Raw genomic sequence first — 19,922 nt, 5'->3', positions numbered from 1 at the left:
ACACTAGGTCGGACTCACTGGACGAAGCAAGTGAGGTATCAGATCCAGGATATAGGAAAGTCTCTGTCCATTCACCACCAGGTGGCACCCCGAAGGGTTCTGGAGACAACTGGAGGTCCTCCACCTGGTCGAAGGGGTGTAGAGACTCGGGAGTAGCCTCTGCTTCGGAGTACACTAGGTTGGACTCACTGGACGAAGCGAGCGAGGTATCAGGTACAGAGTATAGGAGAGTCTCTGTCCTTTCGCTACCAGGTAGCACCCCGAAGGGTTCTGGAGACAACAGGAGGTCCTCCGCCTGGTCGGAGGGGTGTAGAGACTCGGGGGTAACTACCACTTTGGGGGGGGTACCCATTGTCAGGCTCACAGGACGGAGCGGACAAAGTATCGAGTACCGGGTGTAGAGAAGTCTCTTTCCATTTGTCATCGAGTGGTATCCCGGAGGATTTAGGAGGCAACAGGGGGTCCTCCGCCAGGTAGTAGAGGTGCACAGACTCGGAGGTAATCACAGCTTCGGAGCATCCTTGGACATGCACACTGGTTAAAGTGGGTGAAGTATCTGATGCCGGGTGCAGGAAGTTCTCCTGTGTGGAGTCTGGATGGGCAGTAGTCTCTTCGGGCAGGAGAACTGGTGCACTACCCACGCACATTATCCGTTGGGGCTTCTCCGGGATACAGGGAGATGAAGCTTCAGTAGGGACTTCAAGGTTGGGGTCAGGAGGTCTCAGGGAGGACAGACCCTGGCGTGACGGCTTGCCTCTACGTCTAGCACGTCTGGACTGCCTCTTGAGGTTGGGAGAAGTATTCCGGAGAGCGTAGTCACCCTGTGAGGATTCTGGGTGGGCAGTAGTCTCATTGGGCTGGAGGACTATTGCGCTACCCACACACATTACCCATCGGGGCTGCTCCGGGATATTGGGAAGTGAAGCTTCAGCAGGAGCCTCCGGGTTAGGATCATCGAAGACCATTAGAAAGGCCACCAGGAAGGCCATTATGTCCATCACGATAGGATCCTGTGTTTCCCATAGGGGGTTGATCCATTCCAAGGCATCACCCGCTAGGTTAGACATAATGAATCCCACCTTAACCCAATCGGTGGGAAAACAAAGAGGGTAGAACTTGAAGTGTAGCAAGCATTGCTCCACAAATGCACGACTCTGTCTTGGATCCCCATAGTACCGTGGCGGATCCTCAGGAATGAGAGCTGATAGATCCATCTGGACGGGTGCGTAATTCGCCTGGAACTCAGCTAGAGGGAAAAAAAAATTATTTATTTATTTTTAATGCACGTATTCGCTGGAAAACGTCTCAGAGAGCGAAGGCCGTGGGGCTCAACGGGAACCATGGACTGAGCATGCTGTAATGCACACGCCCGGGCTGAGCGGCGTGTGCGTGTGATTCCACTTGACCGTGCCGGAGAGTGAATGCCTGGATCGGCGTAACTAGGTATCCACCCGATCCGACCAGGGTCGCACGACGGCATACGACGCCAGTGCACCAAGGAGGAACCCAGCAGAGGGACCAGGTGCTACTCCAGGACAGACCCCGGACACGGCTGTTGACCCACACAGGGGAATACAGGAACAGACAGGTTAGGCTGGCACACAGACTGGTGGGTATAGGCAGGCACGACTGGTATGCAGGTAGGTGGGTATGCAGGCAGGGGGGTACAGGCAAGCACGGCTAGAGTGCAGACAGGGAGGCACTAGCAGGTAGGAACACAGGCGGGATAGGACCCAGTACACACTGGGACTCAGGAACAGAACCACAGATGTGGCGGACAAACACAGCAGAGTAAGGCCGCCCAGAGTGGTGAGCGAGAGCAGGGCAAGACGAGACCGCCTAGAGCGGTGAGCGAGAGTAGAGCAGGACGAGGCCGCCTGGAGCGGTGAGCAAGAGTAGAGCAGGACGAGGCCGCCAGGAGCGGTGAGCAAGAGTAGAGCAGGACAAGGCCGCCTGGAGCGGTGAGCAAGAGTAGAGCAGGACGTGGCCGCCTGGAGCGGTGAGCAAAGGCAGAGCAGGCTAGAACCGCCGGAGCGGTGAGCAAAGGCAGAGCAGGCTAGAACCGCCGGAGCGGTGAGCAAAGGCAGAGCAGGCTAGAACCGCCGGAGCGGTGAGCAAGGCAGAGCAGGGGGGACAGGGCTCTGTTCACACGGAACAGACAGGAAGGGAAAGGCAGAACCAGATACCCACAGGGTACTTGCTGTGAAGTAGCGAGTGGACCACAAACTCACAAACGGGAGTACAGTGACAACGAGCAGGAGTTAGGTACGAGTTCTGACTGCAGAAAAAGGAAAGGTACGGACATAGAGAAACACAGAAAACAGGCTAGAAGAGTATACAGACAAGAACAGAAACAGCAGCAAGATACAGGAGCGGGTCTAGGTATGCAGCCCCTAGAAGGCGAAACGAACAGGCAAGGAGCGTGTTCAGACAGGCCTGGAAATACAGCCTCCAGGATAGGCAGACAAGAGAACACAGAAGGGGACCTGGCACATTCAGAGTGAAAGACCATCACTGAATGAAACACAATGCTCAGGCATGGGTTAATTGGAGCAGCTGGGTTAAATACCAGGTGACAGACAGCAATAGGCTGAGGACGCACAAGGGGTGTGCCTGTAGCAGGTACAAAAAGCAGGAAGTGATCGGGCGCCGTCCTTAAGCAGCAGAAAGAGAAGCAAACAGACAGCATGGAGGGAAGCCAGAGAGACATTCAGGACTGGAGATCAAGTGAGCGCTCTTGCACAGTGGGAGATGGACCACTATGCAAAGACGCTGCCAGGTATGTTACAATGCCCCATGCAGGATGTCACCTCTTCACCACATATAATGCCCCATGCAGGATGTCACTTCCCACCATATAATGCCCCATGCAGGATGTCACTTCCCCCTCATATAATGCCCCATGCAGGATGTCACTACCCCCCATATAATATCCCATGCAGGATGTCACTATCCCCCCGTATAATGCCACAAACAGGATGTCACTTCCCCCTCATATAATGCCCCATGCAGGATGTCACTTCCCACCATATAATGCCCATGCAGGATGTCACTTCCCCCCATATAATGCCTCATGCAGGCTGTCACTTTCCCCATATAATGCCCCATGCAGGATGTCACCTCTCCCCCCATATAATGCCAGATGCAGAATGTCACTCCCCCTTATAATGCCCCATGCAGAATGTCGCTCCCCCATATAATGCTGCATGCAGGATGTTGCCCCCCATATAATTCCCCACGCTGGATGTCACTCCCCACCATATAATGCCTCATGCAGGATGTCACTTCTGCCGATATAATGCCCCATGTAGAAAGCCACTCCCCCCCCATATAGTGCCCCATGCAGGATGTCACCTCCCCCCATATAATGCCACATGCAGAATGTCACTTCCCCTCCACATAATGCCTCATGCAGGATGTTACTTCCCCCCATATAATGCCCTACGCAGGATGTCACTTCCCATTCATATAATGCCCCATGCAGGATGTTACTTCCCCCCATATAATGCCCCATGCAGGATGTCACTCCCTCCCATATAGTGCCCCATGCAGGATGTCACTTCCCACCCATATAATGCCCCATGCAGGATGTCACTCCCTCCCATATAGTGCCCCATGCAGGTTGTCACTTCCCCCCCATATAATGCCCCATGCAGGATGGCACTTCCCCCTCATATAATGCCCCATGCAGGATGTCACTACCCCCCATATAATATCCCATGCAGGATGTCACTAACCCCCCGTATAATGCCCCAAACAGGATGTCACTTCCCCCTCATATAATGCCCCATGCAGGATGTCACTTCTCACCATATAATGCCCCATGCAGGATGTCACTTCCCCCCATATAATGCCTCATGCAGGATGTCACTCCCTCCCATATAGTGCCCCATGCAGGATGTCACTTCCCACCCATATAATGCCCCATGCAGGATGTCACTCCCTCCCATATAGTGCCCCTTGAAGGATGTCACTCCCCCCATATAATGCCCCATGCAGGATGTCACTTCCCCCTCATATAATGCCCCATGCAGGATGTCACTACCCCCCATATAATATCCCATGCAGGATGTCACTAACCCCCCGTATAATGCCCCAAACAGGATGTCACTTCCCCCTCATATAATGCCCCATGCAGGATGTCACTTCCCACCATATAATGCCCATGCAGGATGTCACTTCCCCCCATATAATGCCTCATGCAGGATGTCACTTTCCCCATATAATGCCCCATGCAGGATGTCACCTCTCCCCCCATATAATGCCCGATGCAGAATGTCACTCCCCCTTATAATGCCCCATGCAGAATGTCGCTCCCCCATATAATGCTGCATGCAGGATGTTGCCCCCCATATAATTCCCCACGCTGGATGTCACTCCCCACCATATAATGCCCCATGTAGGAACCCACTCCCCCCCCATATAGTGCCCCATGCAGGATGTCACCTCCCCCCATATAATGCCACATGCAGAATGTCACTCCTCCACGTATAATGCCCTATGCAGGATGTCACTCCCCCCATATAATGCCTCATGCAGGATGTTACTTCCCCCCATATAATGCTCCATGCTGGATGTCACTCCCCTCATATAATGCCTCACCCAGGATGTCACTTCCCACCCATATAATGCCCCATGCAGGATGTTACTTCCCCCCATATAATGCCCCATGCAGGATGTCACTCCCCCCCATATAGTGCCCCATGCAGGATGTCACTTCCCACCCATATAATGCCCCATGCAGGATGTTACTTCCCCCCATATAATGCCCCATGCATGATGTCACTTTCCCCTCATATAATTCCCCATGCAGGATGTCACTACCCCCCATATAATATCCCATGCAGGATGTCACTAACCCCCCGAATAATGCCCCATACAGGATGTCACTTCCCCCTCATATAATGCCCCATGCAGGATGTCACTTCCCGCCTCATATACTTCCCCATGCAGGATGTCACTTCTCCGTCACATAATGCCCCATGCAGGATGTCACTTCCCCCCATATAATGCCCCATGCAGGATGTCACTTCCTTCCCATATAATGCCCCATGCAGGATGTCACTTCCCCCCCATATAATGCCCCATACAGGAAGTCACTTCCCCCCCATATAATGCACCATGCAGGATGTCACCTCACCCCATATAATGTCTCATGCAGGATGTCACTTCCCCCCATATAATGCCCTATGCAGGATGTCACCTCCCCCCATATAATGCCCCATGCAGGATGTTACTTCCCCCCATATAATGCCCCATGCAGGATGTCACTCCCCCCCATATAGTGCCCCATGCAGTATGTCACTTCCCACCCATATGATGCCCCATGCAGGATGTTACTTCCCCCATATAATGCCCCATGCAGGATGTCACTTCCCCCTTATATAATGCCCCCTGCAGTATGTCACTACCCCCCATATAATATCCCATGCAGGATGTCACTAACCCCCCGTATAATGCCTCATACAGGATGTCACTTCCCCCTCATATAATGCCCCATGCAGGATGTCACTTCCCCCTCATATAATGCCCCATGCAGGATGTCACTTCGCCCTCATATAACGCCCCATGCAGGATGTCACTTTCCCCCATATAATGCCCCATGCAGGATGTCACTTCCTTCCCATATAATGCCACATGCAGGACGTCACTTCCCCCCCATATAATGCCCCATGCAGGATGTCACCTCCCCCATATAATGTCTCATGTAGGATGTCACTTCCCCCCATATAATGCCCTATGCAGGATGTCACCTCCCCCCATATAATGCCCCATGCAGGATTTCACTTCCCCCCCATATAGTGCCCCATGCCGCATGTTACTTCCCTCCCCATTTAATGCCCCTTGCAGGATGTCTCCTCTACCACCCATATAATACCCCATGCAGGATGTTACTTCCACCCATATAATGCCCCATGCAGGATGTTACTTCCCCCTATATAATGCCCCATGCAGGATGTCACTCCCCCCATATAATGCCCCATGCAGGATGTCTCCGCTAGAAAAAACTGGAGGCTTCTGGCTTATATAGCCAGTTGCCAAAAGCCTCATTCTAAGCTCCGTGAGGGTCAAGCAGGTCCGGGAACTCCAACAAGGCAGGAGGGACTTCAGAGCACTAGAGCGGGACTGTGAGTTGGGAAGCGCAGGGCAGAAGGGAGAAGACCCAGCGTGAAGTCCCCATTTAATGCCCCTTGCAGGATGTCACCTCTCCCACCCATATAATGCCCCATGCAGGATGTTACTTCCACCCATATAATGCCCCATGCAGGATGTTACTTCCCCCCATATAATGCCCCATGCAGGATGTCACTCCCCCCCATATAATGCCCCATGCAAGATGTCACCTCACACCATATAAGGCCTCATGCAGAATGTCACTCCCCCCATATGTGGACGCCCCTGAGGGTTCAGTCGCCACAGAGGTACTGCACCTCACCCAGAGGTGTGGTATCTCCTTCTCTCAGGTAAGGAGGGAGTGCTGCCCGGAACCCCAACACCCGCATTCAGCACTACACTGCTTCAGGCCGGCTGGAAGGGCAAGATGCAATATGTTTTCTGCTAAGCCCTGTCCCTGGCTGGAGTGGGGGGAACTCAAAGGTAGGGGGAACCAGTAGTGGGTGTGGGTGGAGGAAGCAGTTTAGGGGAGCACCATAGTTGTAGGTATAAAAAGGGAGGCCATCTTAGGGTGGCAGGTCAGTCAGATCAGAAGAGAGTGTTAGTCAGTCAGGGAGCAGAGTCTCTCAGGAGCTCTGCTCCACAAGCAGGGCCCAGTCTTAGAGGCCCCGGAGGGGAGCAGAGGAGTAGGCTCCGTTTTATTGAAGGGATCCCAGGGGGTACGGCGAGTGCAGGACGGCACCCGTACGCCCCGAATCTGTTAGAAGACGGAGGGATCGTAGGCCGCAAGAAGGGGATCGGCCCTTGGACCAGCCGTGTTACTTCAAGTCTCCGCTAGAAAAAACTGGAGGCTTCTGGCTTATATAGCCAGTTGCCAAAAGCCTCATTCTAAGCTCCGTGAGGGTCAAGCAGGTCCGGGAACTCCAACAAGGCAGGAGGGACTTCAGAGCACCCGAGCGGGACTGTGAGTTGGGAAGCGCAGGGCAGGAGGGAGAAGACCCAGCGTGAAGTCGGTCTAGAGAGGAACACAAGAAAGTGGGGTTCCGTCAGGTGCTCCTAAATCACCTGAGGAAGGGCTGAACCCCCGGTCTGGTGAACGCAGCGCGACGTGGGAGGCTGTAAGCTGGACAGTGCAACCTGAGGAATTTAACAACTGTGAGTAAAGACTCGGATGACTGCACCGCACTGCCTCCGTCCCTTATTTAAGCTGTGCCATCTTTCCCCCTGCACTACAACACCCAGCGCAACCTACTATATCTACACTGCCCTGGAGCTAGCTCTTCCTGTGGAGAGCCACACCATCCCTGCTGCAGTAACATCAGCTTAAGAGGACTGCTCCGCAGCGGCGGATCCCTTTGGCCGCACTCCACAGGTGGCGTCACAAACTTTATAAATCCCCCTACAAATAAAAAAAACCCTTTTTTATTGACCGCCCTGGGTCACGGACTGGGCCAGCCACCGTGATATCCCCCACCAGCATCCATAGGCCCGGCTGCCGAGTACCCACACGAATGTGGTGCCCTGCTACGCACAGGTGCCACAGAACCCAGAAGGGTGCATGGATGGACGTCTCAACAAGAGGCCCTCATTACATACAAACGCCTCCACCCTTCCACCTCATACCAGCAGAGGGAGCCCGTTGGGGATATATATATGGAGGGTGAAGCTAGGCAGTTAGTCAGTCTCTCAGTCAGAGAGAGAGAGTGTGCTGGCACTTAGACCAGTGAAGAGGCAACACGCTGGCTGCTGTGCTTAGGCGAGTCAAGGCCTACAGCACGAGTTGAAGCCTAGTGAGGGCCCTGACTGTGGCCGAAGGCGAGAGGAGAAGTAACAAGGGGGCAGAGGAGCGTACCAGGCTCACCCCAAACTATACACCGGACCCCGGGTCCGCGCCTACAGGGTCCCTTTAAACCCAGTAGGGACCACCGGATACCTGGAGGACTACAAGTCCCAGGTTGACCAACGCTGACTACCGTACCAGGGCAAGGAGTCATGGAGGCCCCAGCATCCAGGGAGAGTGATTTCCAAGAGAAGGCCCTAGCACCAGGTCAGCAGGTGCAAGAGAGAGAGACAGTATTTAAGCCAGGCCTAGCTCCAGGCAGGTCAGAAGCTAAGCAAGTGGATGCAACGGATAAGGAGGCCCTATACCCGCTCACTGGGGAGAGTCCAGAAGTGCACCCTTCGTACCGAGTACCCTGGACCATACCTGCAACTACACCAGTAAAGGTACCGAAGCGAACCCCCGTGTGAGTGTTCGTCATTTCTCCCTGAACCGTCTTGGCCGTCTCTCACCTGTACCACCATCCATCTCCCTACACTGCCCTGGAGCTAGCTCTTCCTGTGGAGAGCCACCCCATCCCTGCTGCAGTAACATCAGCTTCAGAGGACTGCTCCGCAGCGGCGGCACCCTGTAGCCGCATTCCACAGGTGGCGTCACGAACTTTACAAATCCCCTATAAATAATTCCCCTTTTTGTTGACCGCCCTGAGCCACGGACCGGGCCAGCCACTGTGATATCCCCCACCAGCATCCATAGGCCCGGCTGCTGAGTACCCCACGGCTCTGGGGGCGCGTCACATTTAATGCCCCATGCAGGATGTCACCCCCCCATATACTGCCCCATGCAGGATGTCACTTACCTCCCCGTATAATGCCTCATGCAGGATGTCACTTCCCCCCATATACTGCCCCATGCAGGATGTCACTTACCCCCCATATAATGCCTCATGCAGGATGTCACTTCCCCCCATATAATGCCCCATGCAGGATGTCACCTCTTCCCCTCACATATAATGCCCCGTGCAGGATGTCACCCCCCCATATAATGCCCCAAGCAGGATGTCATTCCCCCCCATATAATGCCCCATGCAGGATGTCACCCCCCCATATAATGCCCCGTGCAGGATGTCACTCCCCACATATATTGCCCCATGCAGAATGTCACTCCCCCCATATAATGCCCCATGCAAGATGTCACTTCCCCCCTATATAATGCCCCATGCAGGATGTCACCCCCACCCATATAATGCCCCATGCAGGATGTCATGTCCCCCCCATATAATGCCCCATGCAGGATGTCACTTCCCCCATATAATTCCCCATGCAGGATGTCACCTCCCATCATATATATGTCACTTCCCTTCATATAATGCCCCATGCAGGATGTCACCTCCCCCCATATAATGCTCCATGCAGGATGTCACTTCCCCCCCATATAATGTCCCATGCAGAATGTCTCTTTCCCCCCATATAATGCCCCATGCAGGATGTCACCTCTCCCCCCCATATAATGCAACATGCAGGATGTTTCTTCCCCCCCCATATAATGCACCATGCAGTATGTCACCCCTTTCCCCCATATAATGCCCCATGTAGGATGTCACTCCCCCCCATATATTGCCCTATGCAGGATGTCACTCCCTCCCATATAACGCCCCATGCAGGATGTCACTCTCCCCCCATATAATGCCCCATGCAGGATGTCACCTCCCCTCATATAATGCTTCATGCAGGATGTCACCTCCAGCCCCCCATATAATGCCCCATGCAGGATGTCACTTCCCCCTCAAATAATACCCCATGCAGGATGTCACTTCCCGCCATATAATGCATCATGCAGGATGTCATTCCCCCCATATAATGCCCCATGCAGGATTTCACTCCCCCATATAATGCCCGATGCAGGATGTCATCTCTACCCCCCATATAATGCCCCATGCAGGATTTCACTTCACCCCATATAATGCCCCATGCAGGATGTCACTTCAACCCCATATAATGCCCCATGCAGGATGTCACTTCCCCCCCGTATAATGCCCCATGCAGGATGTCCCCCCCATATAATGGCCCATGCAGGATGTCACTTCCCCCCATATAATGCCCGAGGCAGGATGTCACTTCCCCCCATATAATGCCCCATGCAGGATGTCACTTCCCCCCATATAATGCCCCATGCAGGATGTCATTTCCCCCCATATAATGCCCCATGCAGGATGTCACTCCCCCCCATATAATGCCCCATGCAGGATGTCACTTACCCCCGTTAAAATGCCTCATGCAGGAGGTAACTTCCTCCCACATAATGCCCCATGCAAGATGTCACTTACCCGCCCATATAATGCCTCATGCAGTATGTCACTTTCCCCTTATAATGCACCATGCAGGTTGTTGCTTCCCCCCATATAATGCTCCATGCAGGATTTCACCTCCCCCCATATAATGCTTATGCAGAATGTCACTCCCCCCATATAATGCCCATGGAGAATGTCACTCCCCCCATATTATGCCCCATGAAGGATGTCATCTCCCCCCATATAATGCCTCATGCAGGATGTCAGTTCCCCCACATAATGCCCCATGCAGGATGTCACCCTCCCATATACTGCCCCATGCAGGATGTCACTTACACCCCCCATATAATGCCTCATGCAGGAGGTCACTTCCCACCATATAATGCCTCATGCGGGATGTCACTTCACCCCATATAATGCCTTATGCAGGATGTCACTTCCCTCCATATAATGATCTATGCAGGATGTCACCTCTACCCCCCCATATAATGCCCCATGCAGGATGTCACCTCCCCCCATATAATGCTTATGCAGAATGTCACTCCCCACATATAATGCCCCATGCAGGATGTCACTCCCCCCGTAAAATGCCCCATGCAGGATGTCGTCTCCCCCATATACTGCCCCATGTAGGATGTCACTCCCCCCCATATAATGCCTCATGCACTAGGTCAATTCCACCCAAATAATGCCTCATGCAGGATGTCACCCCCTCATATACTGCCCCATGCAGGATGTCACTCCCCCCCATATAATGCCCCATGCAGTATGTCAATTCCCCCCATATAATGCCCCATGCAGGATGTCACTTCCCCCCATATAATGCCCCATGCAGGATGTCACTTCCCCACATATAGTGCTCCATGCAGGGTGTCACCTCCCCTCATATAATGATTATGCAGAATGTCATTCCCCCATATAATGCCCCATGCAGGATGTCACTCCCCCTATGTAATGCCCCATGCAGGATGTAGTCTTCCCCCATATAATGCCCCATGCAGGATGTCACCTCCCCCCATATAATGCTTATGCCGAATGTCACTTCCCTCATATAATGCCCCATGCAGGATGTCACCCCCCATATACTGCCCCATGCAGGATGTCACTTACCTCCCCATATAATGCCTCATGCAGGATGTTACTTCCCCCCATATACTGCCCCATGCAGGATGTCACTTACCCCCCATTTAATGCCTCATGCAGGATGTCACTTCCCCCATATAATGCCCCATGCAGGATGTCACCTCTTCCCCTCACATATAATGCCCCATGCAGGATGTCACCCCCCCATATAATGCCCCAAGCAGGATGTCATTCCCCCCCATATAATGCCCCATGCAGGATGTCACCCCCCATATAATGCCCCATGCAGGATGTCACTCCCCCCATATAGTGCCCCATGCAGAATGTCACTCCCCCCATATAATGCCCCATGCAAGATGTCACTTCCCCCCTATATAATGCCCCATGCAGGATGTCACCCCCCCATATAATGCCCCATGCAGGATTTTATTTCCCCCCATATAATGCCCCATGAAGGATGTCACTTCCCCCCATATAATTCCCCATGCAGGATGTCACCTCCCATCATATATATGTCACTTCCCTTCATATAATGCCCCATGCAGGATGTCACCTCCCCCCACATAATGCTTCATGCAGGATGTCACTTCCCCCCCATATAATGTCCCATGCAGAATGTCACTTTCCCCCCATATAATACCCCATGCAGGATGTCACCTCTCCCCCCCATATAATGCAACATGCAGGATGTCACTTCCCCCCCATATAATGCACCATGCAGTATGTCTCCCCTTTCCCCCATATAATGCCCCATGCAGGATGTCACTCCCCCCCATATATTGCCCTATGCAGGATGTCACTCCCCCCCATATAGCGCCCCATGCAGGATGTCACTCTCCCCCCATATAATGCCGCATGCAGGATGTCACCTCCCCCCATATAATGCTTCATGCAGAATGTCACCTCCAGTCCCCCATATAATGCCCCATGCAGGATGTCACTTCCCCCTCAAATAATACCCCATGCAGGATGTCACTTCCCCCCATATAATGCATCATGCAGGATGTCATTCCCCCGATATAATGCCCCATGCAGGATTTCACTCCCCCATATAATGCCCGATGCAGGATGTCCCCCCCATATAATGTCCCATGCAGGATGTCACTTCCCCCCATATAATGCCCCATGCAGGATGTCATTTCCCCCCATATAATGCCCCATGCAGGATGTCACTCCCCCCCATATAATGCCCCATGCAGGATGTCACTTACCCCCGTTAAAATGCCTCATGCAGGAGGTAACTTCCTCCCACATAATGCCCCATGCAAGATGTCACTTACCCGCCCATATAATGCCTCATGCAGTATGTCACTTTCCCCTTATAATGCACCATGCAGGTTGTTGCTTCCCCCCATATAATGCTCCATGCAGGATTTCACCTCCCCCCATATAATGCTTATGCAGAATGTCACTCCCCCCATATAATGCCCATGGAGAATGTCACTCCCCCCATATTATGCCCCATGAAGGATGTCATCTCCCCCCATATAATGCCTCATGCAGGATGTCAGTTCCCCCACATAATGCCCCATGCAGGATGTCACCCTCCCATATACTGCCCCATGCAGGATGTCACTTACACCCCCCATATAATGCCTCATGCAGGAGGTCACTTCCCACCATATAATGCCTCATGCGGGATGTCACTTCACCCCATATAATGCCTTATGCAGGATGTCACTTCCCTCCATATAATGATCTATGCAGGATGTCACCTCTACCCCCCCATATAATGCCCCATGCAGGATGTCACCTCCCCCCATATAATGCTTATGCAGAATGTCACTCCCCACATATAATGCCCCATGCAGGATGTCACTCCCCCCGTAAAATGCCCCATGCAGGATGTCGTCTCCCCCATATACTGCCCCATGTAGGATGTCACTCCCCCCCATATAATGCCTCATGCACTAGGTCAATTCCACCCAAATAATGCCTCATGCAGGATGTCACCCCCTCATATACTGCCCCATGCAGGATGTCACTCCCCCCCATATAATGCCCCCTGCAGTATGTCAATTCCCCCCATATAATGCCCCATGCAGGATGTCACTTCCCCCCATATAATGCCCCATGCAGGATGTCACTTCCCCACATATAGTGCTCCATGCAGGGTGTCACCTCCCCTCATATAATGATTATGCAGAATGTCATTCCCCCATATAATGCCCCATGCAGGATGTCACTCCCCCTATGTAATGCCCCATGCAGGATGTAGTCTTCCCCCATATAATGCCCCATGCAGGATGTCACCTCCCCCCATATAATGCTTATGCCGAATGTCACTTCCCTCATATAATGCCCCATGCAGGATGTCACCCCCCATATACTGCCCCATGCAGGATGTCACTTACCTCCCCATATAATGCCTCATGCAGGATGTTACTTCCCCCCATATACTGCCCCATGCAGGATGTCACTTACCCCCCATTTAATGCCTCATGCAGGATGTCACTTCCCCCATATAATGCCCCATGCAGGATGTCACCTCTTCCCCTCACATATAATGCCCCATGCAGGATGTCACCCCCCCATATAATGCCCCAAGCAGGATGTCATTCCCCCCCATATAATGCCCCATGCAGGATGTCACCCCCCATATAATGCCCCATGCAGGATGTCACTCCCCCCATATAGTGCCCCATGCAGAATGTCACTCCCCCCATATAATGCCCCATGCAAGATGTCACTTCCCCCCTATATAATGCCCCATGCAGGATGTCACCCCCCCATATAATGCCCCATGCAGGATTTTATTTCCCCCCATATAATGCCCCATGAAGGATGTCACTTCCCCCCATATAATTCCCCATGCAGGATGTCACCTCCCATCATATATATGTCACTTCCCTTCATATAATGCCCCATGCAGGATGTCACCTCCCCCCACATAATGCTTCATGCAGGATGTCACTTCCCCCCCATATAATGTCCCATGCAGAATGTCACTTTCCCCCCATATAATACCCCATGCAGGATGTCACCTCTCCCCCCCATATAATGCAACATGCAGGATGTCACTTCCCCCCCATATAATGCACCATGCAGTATGTCTCCCCTTTCCCCCATATAATGCCCCATGCAGGATGTCACTCCCCCCCATATATTGCCCTATGCAGGATGTCACTCCCCCCCATATAGCGCCCCATGCAGGATGTCACTCTCCCCCCATATAATGCCGCATGCAGGATGTCACCTCCCCCCATATAATGCTTCATGCAGAATGTCACCTCCAGTCCCCCATATAATGCCCCATGCAGGATGTCACTTCCCCCTCAAATAATACCCCATGCAGGATGTCACTTCCCCCCATATAATGCATCATGCAGGATGTCATTCCCCCGATATAATGCCCCATGCAGGATTTCACTCCCCCATATAATGCCCGATGCAGGATGTCCCCCCCATATAATGTCCCATGCAGGATGTCACTTCCCACCATATAATGCCCCATGCAGGATGTCACTTCCACCCATATAATGCCCCATGAAGGATGTCACTTCCCCCCCATATAATGCCCCAAGCAGGATGTCATTTCCCCCCATATAATGCCCCATGCAGGATGTCACTTCCCCCCCATATAATGCCCCATTCAGGATGTCACTTACCCCCGATAAAATGCCTCATGCAGGAGGTCACTTCCTCCCACATAATGCCCCATGCAGGATGTCACTTACCCGCCCATATAATGCCTCATGCAGTATGTCACTTTCCCCATATAATGCCCCATGCAGGTTGTTGCTTCCCCCCATATAATGCCCCATGCAGGATTTCACCTCCCCCCATAAAATGCTTATGCAGAATGTCACTCCCCCCATATAATGCCCATGCAGAATGTCACTCCCCCCATATTATGCCCCATGCAGGATGTCGTCTTCCCCCATAAAATGCCTCATGCAGGATGTCAGTTCCCCCACATAATGCCCCATGCAGGATGTCACCCTCCCATATACTGCCCCATGCAGGATGTCACTTACACCCCCCCATATAATGCCTCATGCAGGAGGTCACTTCCCACCATATAATGCCTCATGCGGGATGTCACTTCCCCCCATATAATGCCCCATGCAGGATGTCCCCTCTACCCCCCCATATAAAGACCCTTGCAGGATGTCACTCCCCCCATATAATGCCCCATGCAGGATGTCATCTCCCCACATACACTGCCCCATGTAGGATGACACTTCCCCCCGTATAATGCGTCATGCAGGAGGTCACTTCCACCCATATAATGCCCCATGCTAGATGTCACCCCCTCATATACTGCCCCATGCAGTATGGCATTTACCCCCCATATAATGCCTCATGCAGGATGTCACTTTCCCCCATATAATGCCCAACGCAGGATGTCACTTCCCCTCCATATAATGTCCCATGCAGGATGTCACTTCCCCCCCATATAATGCCCCATGCAAGATGTCACTTCCACACATATAATGCTCCATGCAGGATGTAACTCCCCCCCATAAAATGCCCCATTCAGGATGTCACCTCTCCCTCCCATATAATGCCCCATGCAAGATGTCACTTCCCCCCATATAATGCCCCATGCAGGATTTCACCTCCCCTCATATAATGCTTATGCAGAAAGTCACTCCCCCCATATAATGCCTCATGCAGTATGTCACTTCCCCCAACATAATGCCCCATGCAGGATGTCACCCCCCATATACTGCCCCATGCAGGATGTCACTTACCCCCCATATAATGCCTCATGCAGGAGGTCACTTCACCCCATATAATGCCTCATGCAGGATGTCACTTCCCTCCATATAATGATCTATGCAGGATGTCACCTCTACCCCCCCATATAATGCCCCATGCAGGATGTCACCTCCCCCCATATAATGCTTATGCAGAATGTCACTCCCCACATATAATCCCCCATGCAGGATGTCACTCCCCCCGTATAATGCCCCATGCAGGATGTCGTCTCCCCCATATACTGCCCCATGTAGGATGTCACTCCCCCCCATATAATGCCTCATGCACTAGGTCAATTCCACCCATATAATGCCTGATGCAGGATGTCACCCCCTCATATACTGCCCCATGCAGGATGTCACTCCCCCCCATATAATGCCCCATGCAGGATGTCACTTCCCCCCATATAATGCCCCATGCAGGATGTCACTTCCCCACATATAGTGCTCCATGCAGGATGTCACCTCCCCTCATATAATGATTGTGCAGAATGTAATTCCCCCATATAATGCCCCATGCAGGATGTCACTCCCCCTATGTAATGCCCCATGCAGGATGTAGTCTTCCCCCATATAATGCCCCATGCAGGATGTCACCTCCCCCCATATAATGCTTATGCAGAATGTCACTTCCCTCATATAATGCCCCATGCAGGATGTCACTCCCCCATATAATGCCCCATGCAGGATGTCATCTCCCCTCATATAATGCCTCATGCAGTAAGTCACTTCCACCATATAATGCCTCATGCAGAATGTCACCCCCCATATACTGCCCCATGCAGGATGTCACTCCCCCCCATATAATGGCTCATATAGGAGGTCAATACCACCCCTATAATGCCCCATGCAGGATGTCACCCATGATATTCTACCCCATGCAGGGTGTCACATACCACCCATATAATGACTCATGCAGTATGTCACTTCCCCCCATATAATGCCCATGCAGGATGTCACTTCCCTCCATATAATGCTCCATGCAGTATGTCACTTACCCCCCCATATAATGCCTCATGCAGGAGGTCACTTCCTTCCACACAATGTCCCATGAAGGATGTCACCTCCCCCAAAATAATGCTTCATGCAGGATGTCACTTCCCTCCATATAATGCCCCATGCAGGATGTCATTCCCCCCCCCATATAATTCCCCATGCAAAATGTCACCTCTACCATGTAATGCTCCATGCAGGATGTCACTCCCCCCATATAATGCCCTGTGCTGGATGTTACTTCCCCCCATATAATGCCCCATGCAGGATGTTACTTCCACCCATATAATGCCCCATGCAGGATTTTACTTCCACCTATATAATGCCCCATGCAGCATGTCACTCCCCCCATATAATGCCCCATGCAGGATGTCATCTCCCCCCATATAATGCTCCATGCAGTATGTCACTCCTCCCCCGCATATAATGCCCTATGCTGGATGTTACTTCCCCCCCATATAATGCCCCATGCAGGATGTTACCTCCACCCATATAATGCCCCATGCAGCATGTCACTCTCCCCCATATAATGCCCCATGCAGGATGTCACCTACCCCCATATAATGCTTCAAGCAGGGTGTCACTTACCACCCATATAATGCCCCATGCAGGATGTCACTCCCCCCATATAATGCCCCATGCAGACGGTCACTTCCCCCCACTTAATGCCCCATGCAGAATGTCACTCCACCCCATATAATCCCCATGCAGGATGTCACCTCTCCCTCCCATATAATGCCCCATGCAAGATGTCACTTCCCCCCATATAATGCCCCATGCTGGATTTCACCTCCCCTCATATAATGCTTACGCAGGATGTCGTCTCCCCCCATATAATGCCTCATGCAGGATGTCACCCCCCCATATATGCCCCCATGCTGGATGTCACTTACCCCCCATATAATGCCTCATGCAGGAGGTCACTTCCACCCATATAATGCCTCATGCAGGATGTCACTTCCCCCATATAATGACCTATGCAGGATGTCACCTCTACCCCCCCATATAATGCCCCATGCAGGATGTCACCTCCCCCCATATAATGCTTATGCAAAATGTCACTCCCCCCATATAATGCCCCATGCAGGATGTCACTCCCCCCATATAATGCCTCATGCAGGATGTCGTCTCCCCCGATATACTGCCCCATGTAGGATGTCACTCCCCCCCATATAATGCCTCATGCAATAGGTCACTTCCACCCATATAATGCCTCATGCAGGATTTCACCCCCTCATATACTGCCCCATGCAGGATTTCACTTCCCCTTATAATGCCCCATGCAGGATGTCACTTCCCCCCCATATAATGCCCCATGTAGGATGTCACTTCCCCACATATAGTGCCCCATACAGGATGTCACCTATCCCTCCCATATAATACCCCATGCAAGATGTCACTTCCCCTCATATAATGCCCCATGCAGGATGTCACCTCCCCTCATATAATGCTTATGCAGAATGGCATTCCCCCATATAATACGCCATGCAGAATGTCACTCCCCCCATGTAATGCACCATGCTGGATGTCGTCTCCCCCCATATAATGCCCCATGCAGGATGTCACCTCCCCCCATATAATGATTATGCAGAATGTCACTTCCCTCATATAATGCCCCATGCAGGATGTCACTCCCCCATATAATGCCCCATGCAGGATGTCATCTCCCCTCATATAATGCCTCATGCAGTATGTCACTTCCCCCCATATAATGGCTCATATAGGAGGTCAATTCCACCCCTATAATGCCACATGCAGGATGTCACCTCCCATATTCTAACCCATGCAGGGTGTCACATACCCCCCATATAATGACTCATGCAGTATGTCACTTCCCCCCATATAATGACCCATGCAGGATGTCACTTCCCTCCATATAATGCTCCATGCAGTATGTCACTTACCCCCCCATATAATGCCTCATGCAGGAGGTCACTTCATCCCACATAATGTCCCATGCAGGATGTCACCTCCCCCAAAATAATGCTTCATGCAGGATGTCATTCCCCCCCCATATTATGCCCCTTGCAAAATGTCACCTCCCCCCATGTAATGCTCCATGCAGGATATCACTCCCCCTATATAATGCCCTATGCTGGATCTTACTTCCCCCCATATAATGCCCCATGCAGTATGTTGCTTCCACCCATATAATGCCCCATGCAGGATGTTACTTCCACCCATATAATGCCCCATGCAGCATGTCACTCCCCCCATATAATGCCGCATGCAGGATGTCCCTTTCTCCACATAAAATGCCCCAAGCAGGAAGGTACCTCCCCCCATATAATGCCCCATGCAGGATGTCACTCCGCCCCCATATAATGCCGGATGCAGGATGTCACTTCCCCCTCTTATAATGCCCTATGCAGGATGTCAGTTCCCCCCCATATAATGCACCATGCAGGATGTCACTTTCCCCCCATATATTGACCTATGCAGGATGTCACTTCTATCCCCCATATAATGCCCCATGCAGGATGTCACCTCCCCCCACAGAATGCCTCATGCAGTATGTCACTTCCCCCCATATAATGCCCCATGCAGGATGTCACCTCCCCCCATATAATGCTCCATGCAGGATGTCAATTCCCCCCATTTAATGCCCTATGCTGGATGTTACTTCCCCCCCCATATAATGCCCCATGCAGGATGTCACCTCTCCCTCCCATATAATGCCACATGCAGGATGTTACTTCCACCCATATAATGCCCCATGCAGAATATTACTTCCCCAATATAATGCCCCATGCGGCATGTCACTCCCCCCCATCTAATGCCCCATGCAGGATTTCACCTCCCCCCATAAAATGCCTCATGCAGGATGTCACTTCCCCCCATATAATGCCCCATGCATGATGTCACCTCCCCCTATATAATGCTTATGCAGAATGTCACTCCCCCCATATAATGCCCTCTGCAGTATGTCACTTCCCCCCCATATAATGCCTCATGCAGG

At 52.1% G+C, this 19,922-nt stretch overlaps 1 protein-coding gene across 1 annotated transcript in view; it reads left to right on the top strand.

The window, feature by feature from the left end:
* Window positions 1–19,922, top strand: part of FAM135B (family with sequence similarity 135 member B) — a 337,247-nt gene that overhangs the window by 166,005 nt on the left and 151,320 nt on the right. The gene's annotated exons all lie outside the window — the stretch shown is intronic.

This window comes from Phyllobates terribilis, unplaced genomic scaffold, assembly GCF_046119375.1.
Source record: "Phyllobates terribilis strain yellow unplaced genomic scaffold, ASM4611937v1 Scaffold_4__5_contigs__length_816908805, whole genome shotgun sequence".
NCBI lineage: Eukaryota > Metazoa > Chordata > Amphibia > Anura > Dendrobatidae > Phyllobates > Phyllobates terribilis.
The sequence above is the reverse complement of the archived record's forward strand: the minus strand, read 5'-3'. Positions and strand labels throughout refer to the sequence as shown.